Source organism: Phoca vitulina, unplaced genomic scaffold, assembly GCF_004348235.1.
Source record: "Phoca vitulina isolate PV1807 unplaced genomic scaffold, GSC_HSeal_1.0 scaffold3, whole genome shotgun sequence".
NCBI lineage: Eukaryota > Metazoa > Chordata > Mammalia > Carnivora > Phocidae > Phoca > Phoca vitulina.
This window is the reverse complement of record NW_022589706.1, coordinates 12,507,756-12,522,444: the sequence shown is the minus strand read 5'-3', so window position 1 is coordinate 12,522,444 and position 14,689 is coordinate 12,507,756. Positions and strand designations below refer to the sequence as shown.

Sequence of the window (14,689 nt, the reverse complement as noted above, 5' to 3'; positions counted from 1 at the left end):
CATTTAGTCAATTGCTTAGAGATGGTTGCTTCCTTTCAAAAACAGGGAGGAAAAGCTTTTTAAAAGACCTATTAAAAGATCTGTAAGAGTACATTTCTCAGATATATAATTTACCTGTTTCATGGAGAATGAAAGTCTCCAGAGAACCTGCACCACAGATCATGGAGAAAGAGAAAAATGGGTATGGAACATGTTACTGGTGATATGAATCAAATCCTTTAACACCCTCTGAGAAACAGGAATAAAACTTGCTTTAAAATATTTTAATGTTATACTACATAAGAAGTAAACCACAGAGATCCCCATATTTATTGGGGTTTAAATATGTCTTAAAAGATGAATGTGTTGCAGAATTTTACCAGAGATTGTATAATATATACTTGCATCTCTTTTATTAATCTATTTTTAAGGGAAACAACAACATAAAATATATTGTATGAAATATACACTTATGAATGGCACCCACAACAACTTCAAACAATTCAAATGGGGGAGAATAAAGTTTATTTGGAATTTTCACCTACTTTGATCAAATTTTAAGTAACCTATTTGTTTTAAAATTGTTGCATCCTGGAAACTGATGGATAGTAAAAACATCGTTTTACTTCAGGAGTATTGCACAGAGTAGATAAAAGGGAATTTTTTCCTGAGAACTGAATTAGTCTGCTGGGCCCACCATAACAATACCACAGACGATGTGGCTTAAGGAACAGAAATTTATTGTCTCACTGTTCTAAAGGCTTGAAGTCCAAGATCAAAATGCCAGCAGGTTTGATATCTTCTGAGGGCTCTCTGCTTGGCTTACAGAGGCCACCTTCTTGCTGTGTCCTCACGTGGTCTTTCCTCTGTGCCCATCCTTGATGTCTTATCCGTGTGTCCTAATTACATATAAGGACACTAATCAGATTGGTTTTAGGGCCCACCTAAATCCTCAGGCCTCAGACTTAATCACCTCTTGAAAGGTTCTCTCTCCAAATAGAGTCACTTTCTGAGACACTGTGGGTTAGGGCTTCAACATTTGAATTTGGGGGACACAGTTCAGTTCACAACAAGAGCCAAAGGCACATTTACTTAAAGTATTTGAGAGTAATTGTGAATTTGGTCGGAGAAACAAAGGGAACTTCAGGTGTCCACAATTATTTTAAGCCCGGGTCTCATACTCTCTGAACCTTCCCCCACAGTTTAAGGTTAAAAGCCTCCTCAGATGACAGCACTCTGTATTTCTAGCATTCCCCCCCCCCCCCCCCCCCCGCCCACCCCGTGGTCATTGTAATTCCACTCAGATGCTGTTAAGGAGTCACTAATGCTCATTGTTTACTGGGTATATATTTTCATGAAAAAAAAAAAAAGATTGAAAAGTGAACCATTCTATCAAACAATTTATGTGGCTCTTGACATGGGATAGAATTAAGTAACATCTAAAGTGATCCAAGAATTCTGTCTTCTTTTCTGGTATCTTTTCATGTTTTTTCCTCAGGCAGAGATTGGGCTCAGGCCTGGAAGACAATTTGTATAGGGAGATTTTATATGATTAAGTGGAAATAAATATTTCCACATAAAGGAAGGATTCAAGTTGTGTTGATTTTATTATTCTCCAACCTCTTGAATTTAAGTTATAAATTTTATTTTCCATGATTAAATAACTGTCTTTTTTGAAAAACTGGAACATTGTTGGATAATTACCATAATACTCTCTGCAGAAGAATGGATACTATTATATGTATATGGATAGATTTCCATTTATATTTGGTGTAGATTTGTTTTACAGGAACCCATTTTATGCTTTGTTACCTTTAAAGCTCCAGCAAAGCCTGGGATCTCACTCCACCCCCTTCGGACATCCTCACTTCACTTTGCTTCTCAGGAAATGAGAATTTCTGCTCCCAAACGCTTAAGATAGTAGCTTTTCTTTTCTCATCTGTTGACTCTGAGCCAAAGGATTCTTTCCAAATTCCTTTCCCATACTTTTAGCATTAGAATGATGCCTTTAAGCATCATGTCCAGTTTTCTAGGTTTGGTGTTTATAAAGAAATCAGGAACCATGGATGCTTCTATTTTCACAGGATGACATCCAATGGATGATTGTATAAGTCACGGGCCTCCACACCCAGGGATTCGCCCCCATGAACCCAGAGCTGTAGTTTTGTGCCTTTGGATACAACTGTGTGTCTGTACATGTTAAGTCATGGGCTCCCCCAGGTAGAGATTCTTTACTCTTCCCTCTGCTGGCCTCAGCCCAGCTATAAAATGAAGACCTTCCTGAATACTCCAGGTCTTTATCCTCACTCTTGACCTAGACCTCCTGTCACACTTACTCCCCGTGTAGTGGTCTGCCAAACTTCGGTTATCTGTGACCATGTCTACAATGATTGCCATTTGTACCCACCACCGATACTAGTATTTACTTAATAGTTGTCTTTAAATCGTTAAGTTTTGACTTAATATGTTTACTTATGAAAGCAAGTTTATATCACTAGCACACATTTAAAAATCTATACTATTGAACCATCCATGGAAAGTAAATACAAAAATTAATGTAAGGGAGAGGAAGTGTTACAGAAATTCTTAGGACTTACTATGTACCGAGATCTGGCTTAGTATCTTATATAGGTTTATAACAGCTCCTCACTGATTCCTTCAGTTAACATTTGTTGGGAGCCTACCATGTTCCAGATACTAGGAATAATGTGAAAGCCAAGATAAGGTCTGTGTGCTTTGGAGCTTATGGACTGTTGCGGGAGAGAAACAAAATAGATGAATAACTGAGCCACCCCGCACAATCAGAAAATAGTAAGTGCCTTAAAAAAATAAAGAGGATACGGGGATAGAGTGAGTATGCCATAGGTGCTATTATTATTTGCTTTCTGCAGTTGAGAAAAGTACAGATTAAGTATGTTAAGTAACCTACTTACAGTCATACATGTAGTAAACAATGGAGCCAAGCCTCCTCCAACTAGCTGGCGTGTGGACATGGGCATCCCATTCACCAGAGAGAATCACATATTGCTCTCATTGTCATGGCCCAAATAAATCCTTGCTCTTGTCTCATTTTCTGGAATAAACCAAAATTACTAAAAGAAATATTTGGGAAACTTTGCGTTCTTTTGCCTTTTTTTCTTCTTCAATCTCTCATGTGTTTGTCTTATTTTCCAGCTAAGCAAGAAAAATAGTGGTCCTCATAAAATAATGCATTCCAAAAGGGAGATTTTTGTGGAATACGCAAGCAAATAAAGGAATCACATATTTCAGTTGGATGAATGCAAGAGCTAAGCATTGAAGTTACGAATTATGAAGTTTGTGATGCTACAGAATAGCATCCTTTTAGCTTTTTGTCATTAACTTAGGTAAATAATGGCTACTGTTTGTGTTGTAAATGATGACATCCTGCAAGGCAGTAATTCTACCCTTTAAAGATACAGTTAGGTTCAAGATTCTAATGCAACAATTGAACCAAGTTATGCAAAAGCATCATTCAGGATAGCAAAAGTACTTTTAGCCACAGTGTGAAATAGTTTTAAGTTTGAGGACAGAGCCCTCTTCTGGCATTTAGAAGTACTTTTTTCCTGCCTGCCTGCCTGCCTGCCTTCCTCCTTCCTTCCTTTCTTCCTTCCTAGGTTTCCTGTGTTCTATTCAAATGAAAATGTAATACAAAACTTGTCCTGGAAATCAGAGTTTTAAAAATTTCGAGTTGGGCTGCGGAACATAAATTATCACAGTGCTTTGGTAAGGTGTATGTCTCTCCTAAAATCTCCTAAATTCTTCTCTGAGACGTAAGTGTAATGTGCAACATGCTCTAAAAACAGGACAAGGTGAGTGTATGTAGAGGGTCTTACTATTCAAGTGGTTGCTTACAAATATTTCCAGCATTGATGAAATATGTTTTTCATCCCTAAGTAATTTTGAAACTTTCTTAAGGATTGTGCTTGCTTATCAGGAAATGGTTCTTCAGCAAGGTGGCTTCTTGAGAAAAGGAACATGGTGCTTACTTTGGATCATCTTCATCTTTCAGTGAAGCTTCTTATCCTCTCTTCCTGTCACTTAAACCTAATACCCACACAGGCTGTACGAGGCTTCTTCCTGGGCTCCTTTCATTTGCCCCTCCGTATAATGGCTTTGCCTAGATCCCTTTCCATGAAACGACGTGCTGAGCTTCTTTTCAAGGTGGTTTTATCACCAAAATAACATTTCCATGCTCTTCCCAGTGTCGAAAGCATATCGAGACTGAAAATGTGAAGAAATCAAATTTCAGTTCTGGGCTTGCATTCAAATCAATTTACTTTAAACCAAACACACACTGAATCTGGTGTTCATTTTTACAGGTAATTGTTGAAAAGCAAAATTTGGGCAGATTGCCTTAGAAATTGTATTTATTTAAATAGAAGGAGTAACAGCATCAGGCTCCCATAATGTGATTCGCCCCCACCCCAGAATTTAAAAGAGAAAGTAAGCACAAATATAATACCTCCTCTTGCACATAAAAGCAGCGATCTATACAGAGACAGCATTAAAGCTTTTGATTTATGCATTTTTTTAGGAAACTATCTACAAAACTTTTTAAGTTGGGAAGACATGAGCTATCTCTGAAAGGCACAGCCAGTTCTTAGCACAGATATAGAAAAGACATTACATAGTCTTAAATATCCATCCCTCTGTGACCTACTTGCTGTGCCTAATAATAATATGGAAATTTAGATTTTTAAAAGAAGGACTGTTTGTGAAGCAAGCTGCCTGAAGTGTGACCATGTCTCAGACTAGCCTCTGAATGGGTGTGCGGCTATCCCCATCTAGTGGTCTTGTATGGAGACAAGGGAGACGAGCCAAATAGAAAGTTGCCATTATCTAGTTAGGAGTAGCTCTCTTCCATTATTATTTCCTAAGATGAATTGTTAGCTCAGATGAAATATTGCAAATGTAATTTCTTTCTCTTTTTTTTAAATTAAAGTGTAAAAGATACATTCTTTCCAAAAGTACATGAGAATTTATATAAGCCAAGATGGATTTAATAAAAGTTCTCTCTAATAGTACTACATTTTATTATTTGTTATCTCCTTGAGTCCCTTCCTCTGTGAGACCTTCCTGATTTCCTCCAGCACAGTTAGTACCATTTCTTTTTCTTGGCTGTCATTGTATGTGATTCCTCTGGGGGTAACATGGCGGGGAGAATACCCTGAGCTTTGGAACCCCTGGGTCCGGGTTGTAATGCCTGCTCTTAGCTGTGTGACCACAGGCAAGGACTTCAGCTACTTTGTTTGTTACAATGATGAAGACATGACCTTATCCACTGTAATAGGTTGTTGTGAAAATGGCAAGGGCTTGTGTGAGGTTAGGAGGGGTTCCATGAATGGTAACTATTTTTGTGGTGACTTTTGCATTAACTGTCATTAAAGAACTAAGACATCAGTATTTGTAGGGATTTTCCCTCAAATCAGCTGTGAATTCCTTGAGGGAAGAATCTGCCTTAGTCATTTGTATCCTAGGTGATCAGTAACATGCCTGGCACAGGGTAGATGCTTGTAGAATGAATGCATCTGGTTCCATCTTGCAAAGTAGGATGTGGTTTCTAGAGGTTAGGGGCTGGGGCTGAGACTGCTTTGTATTCCTCACAATCCTAAGCACAGAGCTCTGAGTAGTTAATTAGCACATGAATGGTGTGTCTTTGATTGACATGGCAAAATTTGTGCGCCATCCACATTGTCATTCAGCTAATTAACCAAGTCCCACTTCAGCCTGTGTTCAACGGCGCTCTGGGTTTTTGGTTTTTTCTTTTTTATTCTCCATTTCAAATAAAATTTCATCTCCTTGTTTATATAGTCAATTGCTTAATCATTACTAATAGCATTATTCTTAAATAGATTTGAAATTCACCTGTGAAAACTAATATGGGTTGTTGTTGGTTTATTGTTTTGTTTTGTTTTTTGTCTGTTTGAGTTCCCCAATTTTGAAATGTCCAGTGTGGTTTACTTGCAAAAAGATGAATGTCTCCAGGTAGAAATTAGACGGACAAGACCTGTGGTTGAGTTCTGGGGCTTGACTCTAAATGTCTTTTGGGGAATCTATAGATGGCCTGCCTTCAAACCCATAGATTTGTTTTCTCCTTTGTTCATTTGCTGTCCCGCCTGGAGGACGAGACAGGCACTGAAGTTAGTTCGCATGGGACAGTTGATGAGGGACTCCCTCCCTGTCTTTGAAGGTGGAATTCTAAAATCCAATATAAAAAATGAGGAGGTGAGGGAATTATGTAGAAGTTTGTTGCCCAGCTCAGGGGATCGTCAGCAGTGGAAACCCTACCTCCTGACAGTCTGCATGTTCTGAACAGCTGTGATGCTGACCCACAGGGACACCTCGTCATTACTCATTTCTCCTCTGTTACCTTAAAAGACGTACCTCTCAGAGTTGCCTACGGCTTGTCAGGTTTACCTCTGCTTATTTACCGATTCTGTGGGAAATGGGTACTATAAACTCAGAGTCCAGCCTTTAATATTTTGGACTTGGATTTCTTTTGGAAATGCTTTCGCCTACCAGGCTGTGAATACGCAGGATACAAGTGCCTTACGTGTTTGACGCCTACGAATAAATCGCCTCACCAAAGCACAGTCTTAGAAGCAGATTTGCTGAGGCTTCTGAGTTGTGCAGAGAATGTGGCTCTGTTAAAGAAACGGGGAAGCTAGGAGTTAGCGGTAGCACAGAACGTAATGTTAATCATCAACCTTCATTCCTGGGATCAGGCTTTCCAGGTTTAAATCCCAACACCGCTACTCTCAGTGTGGACAGCTGCTTAACCTCCTCCAACTCCCCCCGCAACCCCCCGCCCCCCGTCTCGTCTCATGGAAATGATCGAAGTGCCTACATTCTAAAGCCGTTGTTCCCTGAGAGCAAAACTTGGCATTAGTGGGCGTTCAGTAAATGGCCTAATGTCATCCATATTGGTAGTGGTAATTCCTATTTGCATTGATAGCCATATTATTAGGGATCCTCAGAGCTTTCCTTCCTTCCTTTAGTTTTATGGACATGATTGGTTTGACCCACAGTGAATGTCCAGTAAGATGACTTCTTGTCCCCCTGCCCTTCCTGAAGAGTCTCTCACTGAATTCCTTTATTGCCCAAGGTGGCTGCCACTGGAGAGGAAGAAAGACTGAGGCAGAGGCCATGGGGTTGACGAGACAACTTGCCATATTCAACACCCCTTGGGATTTTCAAGGAATCCTCCTAGAGGGCTGACTTTTCATGAGGTTAGAGGCCCTGTCACTCCAGGTGAGAGTTCCAGCTATAGAAACGGTATTAGGTGTTGGTTAATATGTGTTAGGTGATGATAACTCCCATTAATAATGTGCTTACACCATGCTGAGCAGATGCTAAATGATTTAGGACATTACTTTGTTTAATAGAGATAACACTTATATGAAGAGATGATTATTGACGAGGCAGTAGGTTTAGGGAGCTGATGTAAATTGCCCAAAGTCACATGATGATAAGTATCAAAGACAAAACTCAAATCCAGGCTTATTTATATCTCAAACCTATACAATATTTGAAAATAAATCACCTGGGTCACGAGGCACTATGATGTAGGGAGAAGGGTTCTGAACGGGTAGAACAAGAGAGTACTCCGAGCTTACCATGTCCAGATGCTCGTTTAATGCTCACAGGAAGTCATTATTATTATCCTCATTATACAGATGGAGCAACCCAAGCACAGGGGGTGAAATGGCTTAGCCCAGGTCACATGGCTAGTGAGAAGCGGCACCAAGATCTGGCTCTGTAGTCTCCACAGTGGTGCTGACCACATCAGAGACCCGGGTCCCGGTCTTAGCAAGGCCACCTACTAGGCAGTTGTTGCCCAGCCCACTTGATAAAGCCAGGCTTGGTTTCCTCCTTTGTAAATTAATGATCTTATTTGTTCTACCCTCTTTAGAAACTGTCTGTAAGAAAGAAGACATGTTTGTTCCAGTGTTTTCTAAATTTATAAGGCATTATGAAATATAACCATTTATTACTATTATTCTTAGTCCTTTGCTGTGTACAAATTGATGTAATAAAATACATAAAAATACATAAATACACGTTTACAGAACAAACCTATTATTTTTTCTGTGATACCTCACTAAATAAATAAGTTAAAAACACACAAATAAATGTATAAAATAGTCTCCTTCTTTGTTTTAAGCTTTAAGGTGGGCAAGAAAGTATACAATGAGTATGGCTTTTTTAAAATGTATGGAGCATCATTTTAGTAATAGATGAGAAGCTTCAAAATGGTGGTAAAGGTTCATATACATGCTTATAAAACTGTCAGAGCTACAATCTGTTTTTGCAGAGGAAATAATCACGTTTTTAGTGCTTTTTATTTTAAGTCTCAATGCTGACCAAATGTTTTATTGTTCTTTGTCACTTCTTGCCAGAATGGAGTCGTCTTAGGGCACCTAAAGGTGGATTTCGTACTGGCTGTGTATCATCTGCTCTGAATTGCATAATATATGTGGCAGTTAATTTATTGCAAAGTTAAAAACAAAAAGAGAGTGAAAGACAAGGATGTATTGAACTCGGTGCTACATTCCCTAGTCCCTTGCTCTGTTCTGCCTTTGGCCTGAGTGATGTAATTAGCCTGGACAAACCAGAGAAGTATTTGCAGAGATACAGAGAATTTTCCAGTGTTTACTATTATGGTCTAGTGAGGTGTGCAGCTAACGCAAAGAGCAGCAATGCCTCATCCCCAGTTTAGTGAAAGGATCTTGTGTGTGATGTACCCTCACTGCTTGCAGCCCTGAACACAGGGGTCAAGGCCCAGGCTTCAGTTTATTTGGATTTTCCTTATGCTTACGATATTTCTGCTCTCAGCCCCCTCTGTCCTAGTCACCCCCCTTCATTTCATAGGTGTTTCTTAAACCTAGTCAACACGGTTGGGTGACAGCAACATGAAGATGAAATATTTTGTGGTTTTTAGCCTGAGGAAGGCAGGAGGAAGGAATAAGGCAAAGAAGGAAGGAACAGAGACTTAGATTTTAAGGAACACCTGCTAGGTGGCAGATGGTGACTGGGATTGCTTAATGCACGAACTCTTTTTATCCTTATAAGAACTTGTAAGGTAGATGTCATAATCCTTTTGTGCAGATGTGGAATTCAAATGATTAAGTTTGACACTCATAGACTCACTTGATTATCCTATATCATCTTTGATGTCTTAGTTCACAGTATGTCATGTCCTGACCATCTGGACAAGCTGAATCTGAGCACCGTTGGTTACAAGTAATAGAAACCCACTTTTTTTTTAAATAAATTTGTATTTATTTATTTAAGAGAGAGAATGTGTGTGTATGTGTGTGTGTGCGAGAGAGAGAGAGAGCATGCACATGAGCAGGGGGAGGGGCAGAGGGAGAACCAGACGTCCTGCTGAGCAGGGAGCCCGATGTGGGGCTCAATTCCAGAAACCTGGGACCATGACCTGAGCCAAAGGCAGACGCTTAACCCACTGAGCCACCCAGGCGCCCCTAGAACCCATTTCTAACTGGCTTAAGAAAAAGAGATACTGATACTATTGTCTCATATGATAAATCTAGGGTTAGAGCTGGCCTCTGGCTCCCATGCTCTCCTGAGCTCAGTCTCTCAAGCTTTGCTTGTTTGCTTTGGCCTCATTGTGCAGATGGGTTCCTTCATGTGGTAATGGAAGAAGAACTTCACTCTAGACAGTTATAGGCTTAGGTCATCTCAGTTTAAGAAGCTGAAAAGAAAATGGGAATCCCAGAAAAATTTTGTGTCTCTCCCCACAAGCAGAATTTACATAGCTTCCTTTTGAACTCAGCCGTGGCAAATGACTTGCTTTGACCAAAGAAGTAAGGTGTTTTCTCTTGTGTATGGTTCATGATGCTTTTTTTTTTTTTTTTTTTTTAACTTTGGGATCAGGGAAGGATATGCCAACTGGAACCTCTGCCATCAGGGTTCCTAAGGGATTACAATGAGCAGAGACTAGGGAAGGATACTGGTCTATGCGGCTCAGGTCTTATGCCTGTCCTTTATATATTGACTGTGGCCAGGTATGTGTTATACTATGAGTAACCAAGCTGAGTCAGGATACCAATGTTTTGGCCAGATTTGGGATACTGTGATTGGCCTGCCCTTCCCAGCACATCACTGGGTGGGGAGGGACAGTTCCCAGTGGAGATGATGGTATACAGGTAAATGTCTATCAAAAACAGAAACCCTGGATACTGTAATTGGCACCAGATTTTTTTTACTAGAGTTTGTATAGATGAATTTATATTTGAGATTATTGCAGTAATATCTGCTTCCTCTACCAGAATATCAGCTTTAGGAAGACAGGTCTGCAATTATATGCCCAATGCTTAGCATGGTCCTTGGTGCAGAATCAACATTCAATACTGAATGAATAAATAAGAAAAAATTGAACAATTAGTGGTGGGTAGGAAAAATGCAAATTTTCTTTCAGATTTTAAAGTATGGTACCTCTCCAGTATAGTTTCAGCTCTGTATGAAGTGTTATATTGGGAAGGCAAGAAGATTAATGAGAAGATCAGTAATTTGGGAGTCAGATAGTTTGGGGAACAGATCTTGTGCAAGGACCATGCACAAGTTAACCATTTAGATCCTCAACTTCTCTTCTGTAAAATTGGGTTAATAACACCTTTCTCAGAGAGTTGTAAGAAATAAATGACAAAGAAAACATAGAGCTCTTAATATAGTGCATGGAAAATACTTAGTTTTCCCATGGGGGCATAAATGAGAAAGCATCTAACTCTGAATAGTGAGAGCAGGCTTCCTACAAGTGCAGAGGTTTTAGCTGGAGTTTGTTTGACAAACTAGAGTGAAATGGTAGAGGAGAGTATGGAAGAAGAACTAATTTGTGTGTGTATGTATGTGTATGTATACATATGTATACATGTATATGTATGTAGTAGCAGCAATAAGCATTTCCTGATTGGGGGGATTAGTCATTTGGTAAGGTTTGACATTTGGAGGTGAGTTGGGAGTGGTGAAGGATGAGGCTGCATTCTTCTGTAGCAAGCAAAGGAATGTAGAAGTCATCTCTCTCTATGTGTATATATCATGTGGTCACTAATTTGTTTCATTGACCTCCACTTGACAATGTGGCTTTCTAAATTCTGAGGCTAGAGACATAACCCCTATTCTTATATAGCCATTGTTGTCCACATGTGATACTCTTTGTTAGAGGCTGGAATAGTGACTCTGAATCCCGGTTTTAAATATCTCAAGCTGGAGGGGCCCCAGGGTGCTCAGTCGGTTAAGAGGCTGCCTTCTGCTCAGGTCATGATCCCAGGGTCCTGGGATCGAGCCCCATGTCCAGCTCCTTGCCCAGCAGGGAGTCTGCTTCTCCCTCTTCCCTCCCCCCCAGCTATGCTCCCCCCATCTCTCTTTCTATCTCTCTCTCTCTCTCAAATAAATAAAACACAGTAAAATAAAAAAATAAATATCTCAAGCTAGAGATAAAAAAAGTAACACAGTGCCTGGACACACCAGCTATAGCAATTGAATGAAACTCTTTGGGGGAAGGAACCCACTCGTATGGCTATACTAGAGTAATAGATCAGGTGACAAGTGTTGGTGAAGTTGAGGAGAAATTGGAACCTCTCCCCCACACTGCTGGTGAGATTATAAAGGGGTATAGTCACTTTGGAAAATAGTCTTGCTGTTCCTAGAAAGGTTAAATGTGGGTTACCATATCACCCAGAGATTTCAATCCTAGGAATGTATTCAAGAGAAATGTAAACATATATTCACACAAAAACTCATGCATGAATAGCAATGGCAGTATTATTCATCATAGCCCCAAAGTGGAAATAACTCAATGTCCATCAACTGATGAATGGATAAATAAAATGTGGTATATCCATATAATTGAATACTCTTTGGCAATAAAAAAGGAAAGAAGTTATGATTTATTCTACAACATGGATGAGCCTTGTGCTAAATAAATGAATCTAGACACAAAAGGCTACATATTGTTTCATTCCATGTGTATGAGGTGTCCAAAATAAGCAAATCCATAGAGATAGAAAGTAATTTAGTGCTTACTTAGGTCTTGGAGAAGGGAGGATTGGGGATAATAGCTAATTGTTATGGGGGATTTTTTTGAATGATAAAAATATTCTAAAATTGATTGTGGTGAGGGTTGCACAGCCCTGTGGATATACTAAAATCTAATGAATTGGACACTTTAAAATGGTTGAATTGTATGACATAGGAAATGTATTCCAATAAACCAATAAAGCTGTTAACAACAATAACAACGGTCTTTGGATAAGTATTCTGAGCATCTGTGGTTTTTTTAAAAGCTCTCCAACTGATTCTGGTACACGGTAAGAATTGAACACTGTTGAGTTTAGATGGAACAAATTAATCCATCCCCATTGTTGTACATACATACAGTTTAAATGACCTGTTGTTTGGGAGGGGTGCAGTGGGAGTGGGAGCGGTCACAAATAGATCCTTTTAGTCCCAGAACAATTTTATTCCTGCTTTACATTCAGCTGATTTAGCTTAAAAGACCATTTGGATGCAAGAAATGACACTTGGGTAGGAAGGGTTTGGAAATATTAAATTAATGTCGATTCAACATTGACTCCAAGATAGTTGACCAAATTTGCTCTGGTAAAGAGTAAAAAAGACACTAAATTTAGGACAGGATCACAATAAGATAAATGAAAATGCTGCTGTGGGAAGGAGCCAGCTGTTGTACTTGTTGATGATAAATTCTCCATTTCTATTTGACGTAGTTGGAATTCCATCGGATTGTTCCAAATGAAAATGTATCTTTGGGGATAAAGTGTTTGGCTTAATGGTTACATTCTTGAGGTTTTTGACGTCTACTTATAATTTGAGTTTCACATTCAAAATACATCATTCTGTGTGGTTTCAAGAAGACATCCTGTGCAGATGTTTCTGTGTTCGGCAGGTTGACCTCTTAGAACATGGGTAAGTCAGAGACATCACTGACTTTCACAACATTTTTAAAAATAACTTAGTTTGGGGCACCTGGGTGGCTCAGTTGGTTGAGCGACTGCCTTCGGCTCAGGTCATGATCCTGGAGTCCCGGGATCGAGTCCTGCATCGGGCTCCCTGCTCAGCAGGGAGTCTGCTTCTCCCTCTGACCCTCCCCCCTCTCATGCTCTCTATCTCATTCTCTCTCAAATAAATAAATAAAATCTTTAAAAAAAATAACTCTTAGTTTTTATTTAAAATATAAACATTTATTTTTCAAAATCAGCACATTTTCTCTAAGTTTAGGAATACTTTCTGTGGGCATGAAAGGCTTTGGTCATTTGAAAGGTTTTGAAGTTGATGTTACACATATAATGGTAGAGCACAGAATTAGTTGGAGTCATGGTATGTTAATTTTTTTTTTTTAAGATTTTATTTATTTGAGAGAGAGAAAGAGAGAGCAGGAGCAGGGAGAGAGGCAGAGGGAGAAGCAGACTCCCCGTTGAGCAGGGAGCCCGACATGGTGCTCGATCCCAGGACCCTGAGATCATGACCTGAGCTGAAGTCAGACACTTAACCACCTGAGCCATCCAGGTGCCCCTGTTTTTTATATGCATATAGAGCTTTGGCTAAATAAATCTCTCTACAAAGTTTGTTATGAAAAGCAGCAGCCCCTTCTCCCAGTGCTTTCAACATACTGTTTCTTTGGTCACATGATGTAGTTAACGCTATTACTTGTTGATCTTTTGGTCTTGAGTGTTACCTTTTGATTTACCCTGGTGGAAGATGGGGATTTAGCTCTTTACCTACTCCTCCAATATGCACGTTACGTATGCATACGTTCATCTTTCTATTATAATTCTATCATTTTGGATAAATAAATCTTCAATAATGTCTGAAGGTCTGTATAATTATGCTTATGTTTCCTGCCTTTTACATCCTTTCCCTTTGTCTGGAGATGATGTGTCCTTTTTTGGTTTGTTTCAGTCTTATATACATTTATTATTAATTTATCTTTAAAGTCTCTGCCAGTTTTCTAACCACCCTTTCAATGTGATCAAACACTTGATCAATTTTATCTATTTCACCTTTTTGGAGATACTTCCCAAAGAACTTTTAATCCACATTTATTCATATTTAGTCCTGTTGTAAAGATTGATCCTGGATTTCCCTTTGCCTCGCTCTTGTTGGATTCCCTATTTCCTGGATCTCTTTCTTCCTCTTTTTAAAGATCTTTTTGTATTTGTTTTACTCTTTTAATTTGAATCAATTATAATTTAACAGGAAGCTGCAAAGATAGGGCTGAGAGGACCCTGTGTACCCTTCACTGTTTTCCCCAGTTGTTACATCTTCCGTAACTTCAGGGAAATATAAAAACCAGGAAACTGACATTGTTGTAATGTGTTCTTGTAGTTCTGTGTCGTTTTATTGCAGGTGTAGATTCATGTAACCACCGCCACAGTGAAGATGTCTAATGATTACATCCAAACAAAAATGTTCACTTCTATACTCTAACCCATCTCCCTCTCTTCCACCATCCCTCATTCTTGGCAACCACTGATCTGTTGTCCATTTCGGTAATTTTGCCATTTTGAAAATGTGATATAAATGGAATCATACCATATGTAAGATTGGCTTTTTTCAATCTGCAAAATGCCCTTGAGATCTATACAAGTTGCTGTTTGTATCAGTAGTTTGTTCTTTTTAATCACTGAATTGTGTTTCATGAGTAGGGATG

At 39.2% G+C, this 14,689-nt stretch overlaps 1 protein-coding gene and 1 long non-coding RNA gene across 7 annotated transcripts in view; both read left to right on the top strand.

Moving 5' to 3' along the window:
- KCNIP4 (potassium voltage-gated channel interacting protein 4) overlaps positions 1 to 14,689 on the top strand; it is a 1,108,185-nt gene that overhangs the window by 137,027 nt on the left and 956,469 nt on the right. The gene's annotated exons all lie outside the window — the stretch shown is intronic.
- The window catches only part of LOC116627499, a 171,947-nt gene that overhangs the window by 93,333 nt on the left and 63,925 nt on the right, over positions 1 to 14,689 (top strand). For 4 of the 5 annotated variants that reach the window (XR_004298494.1, XR_004298493.1, XR_004298495.1 and 1 more), the window contains one exon: positions 7,106 to 7,251. This is a non-coding gene — a long non-coding RNA (uncharacterized LOC116627499). Of the gene's footprint in view, positions 1 to 1,284; positions 7,252 to 14,689 lie in introns of those variants that run through there. The other variant, XR_004298496.1, reaches the window with a different exon arrangement.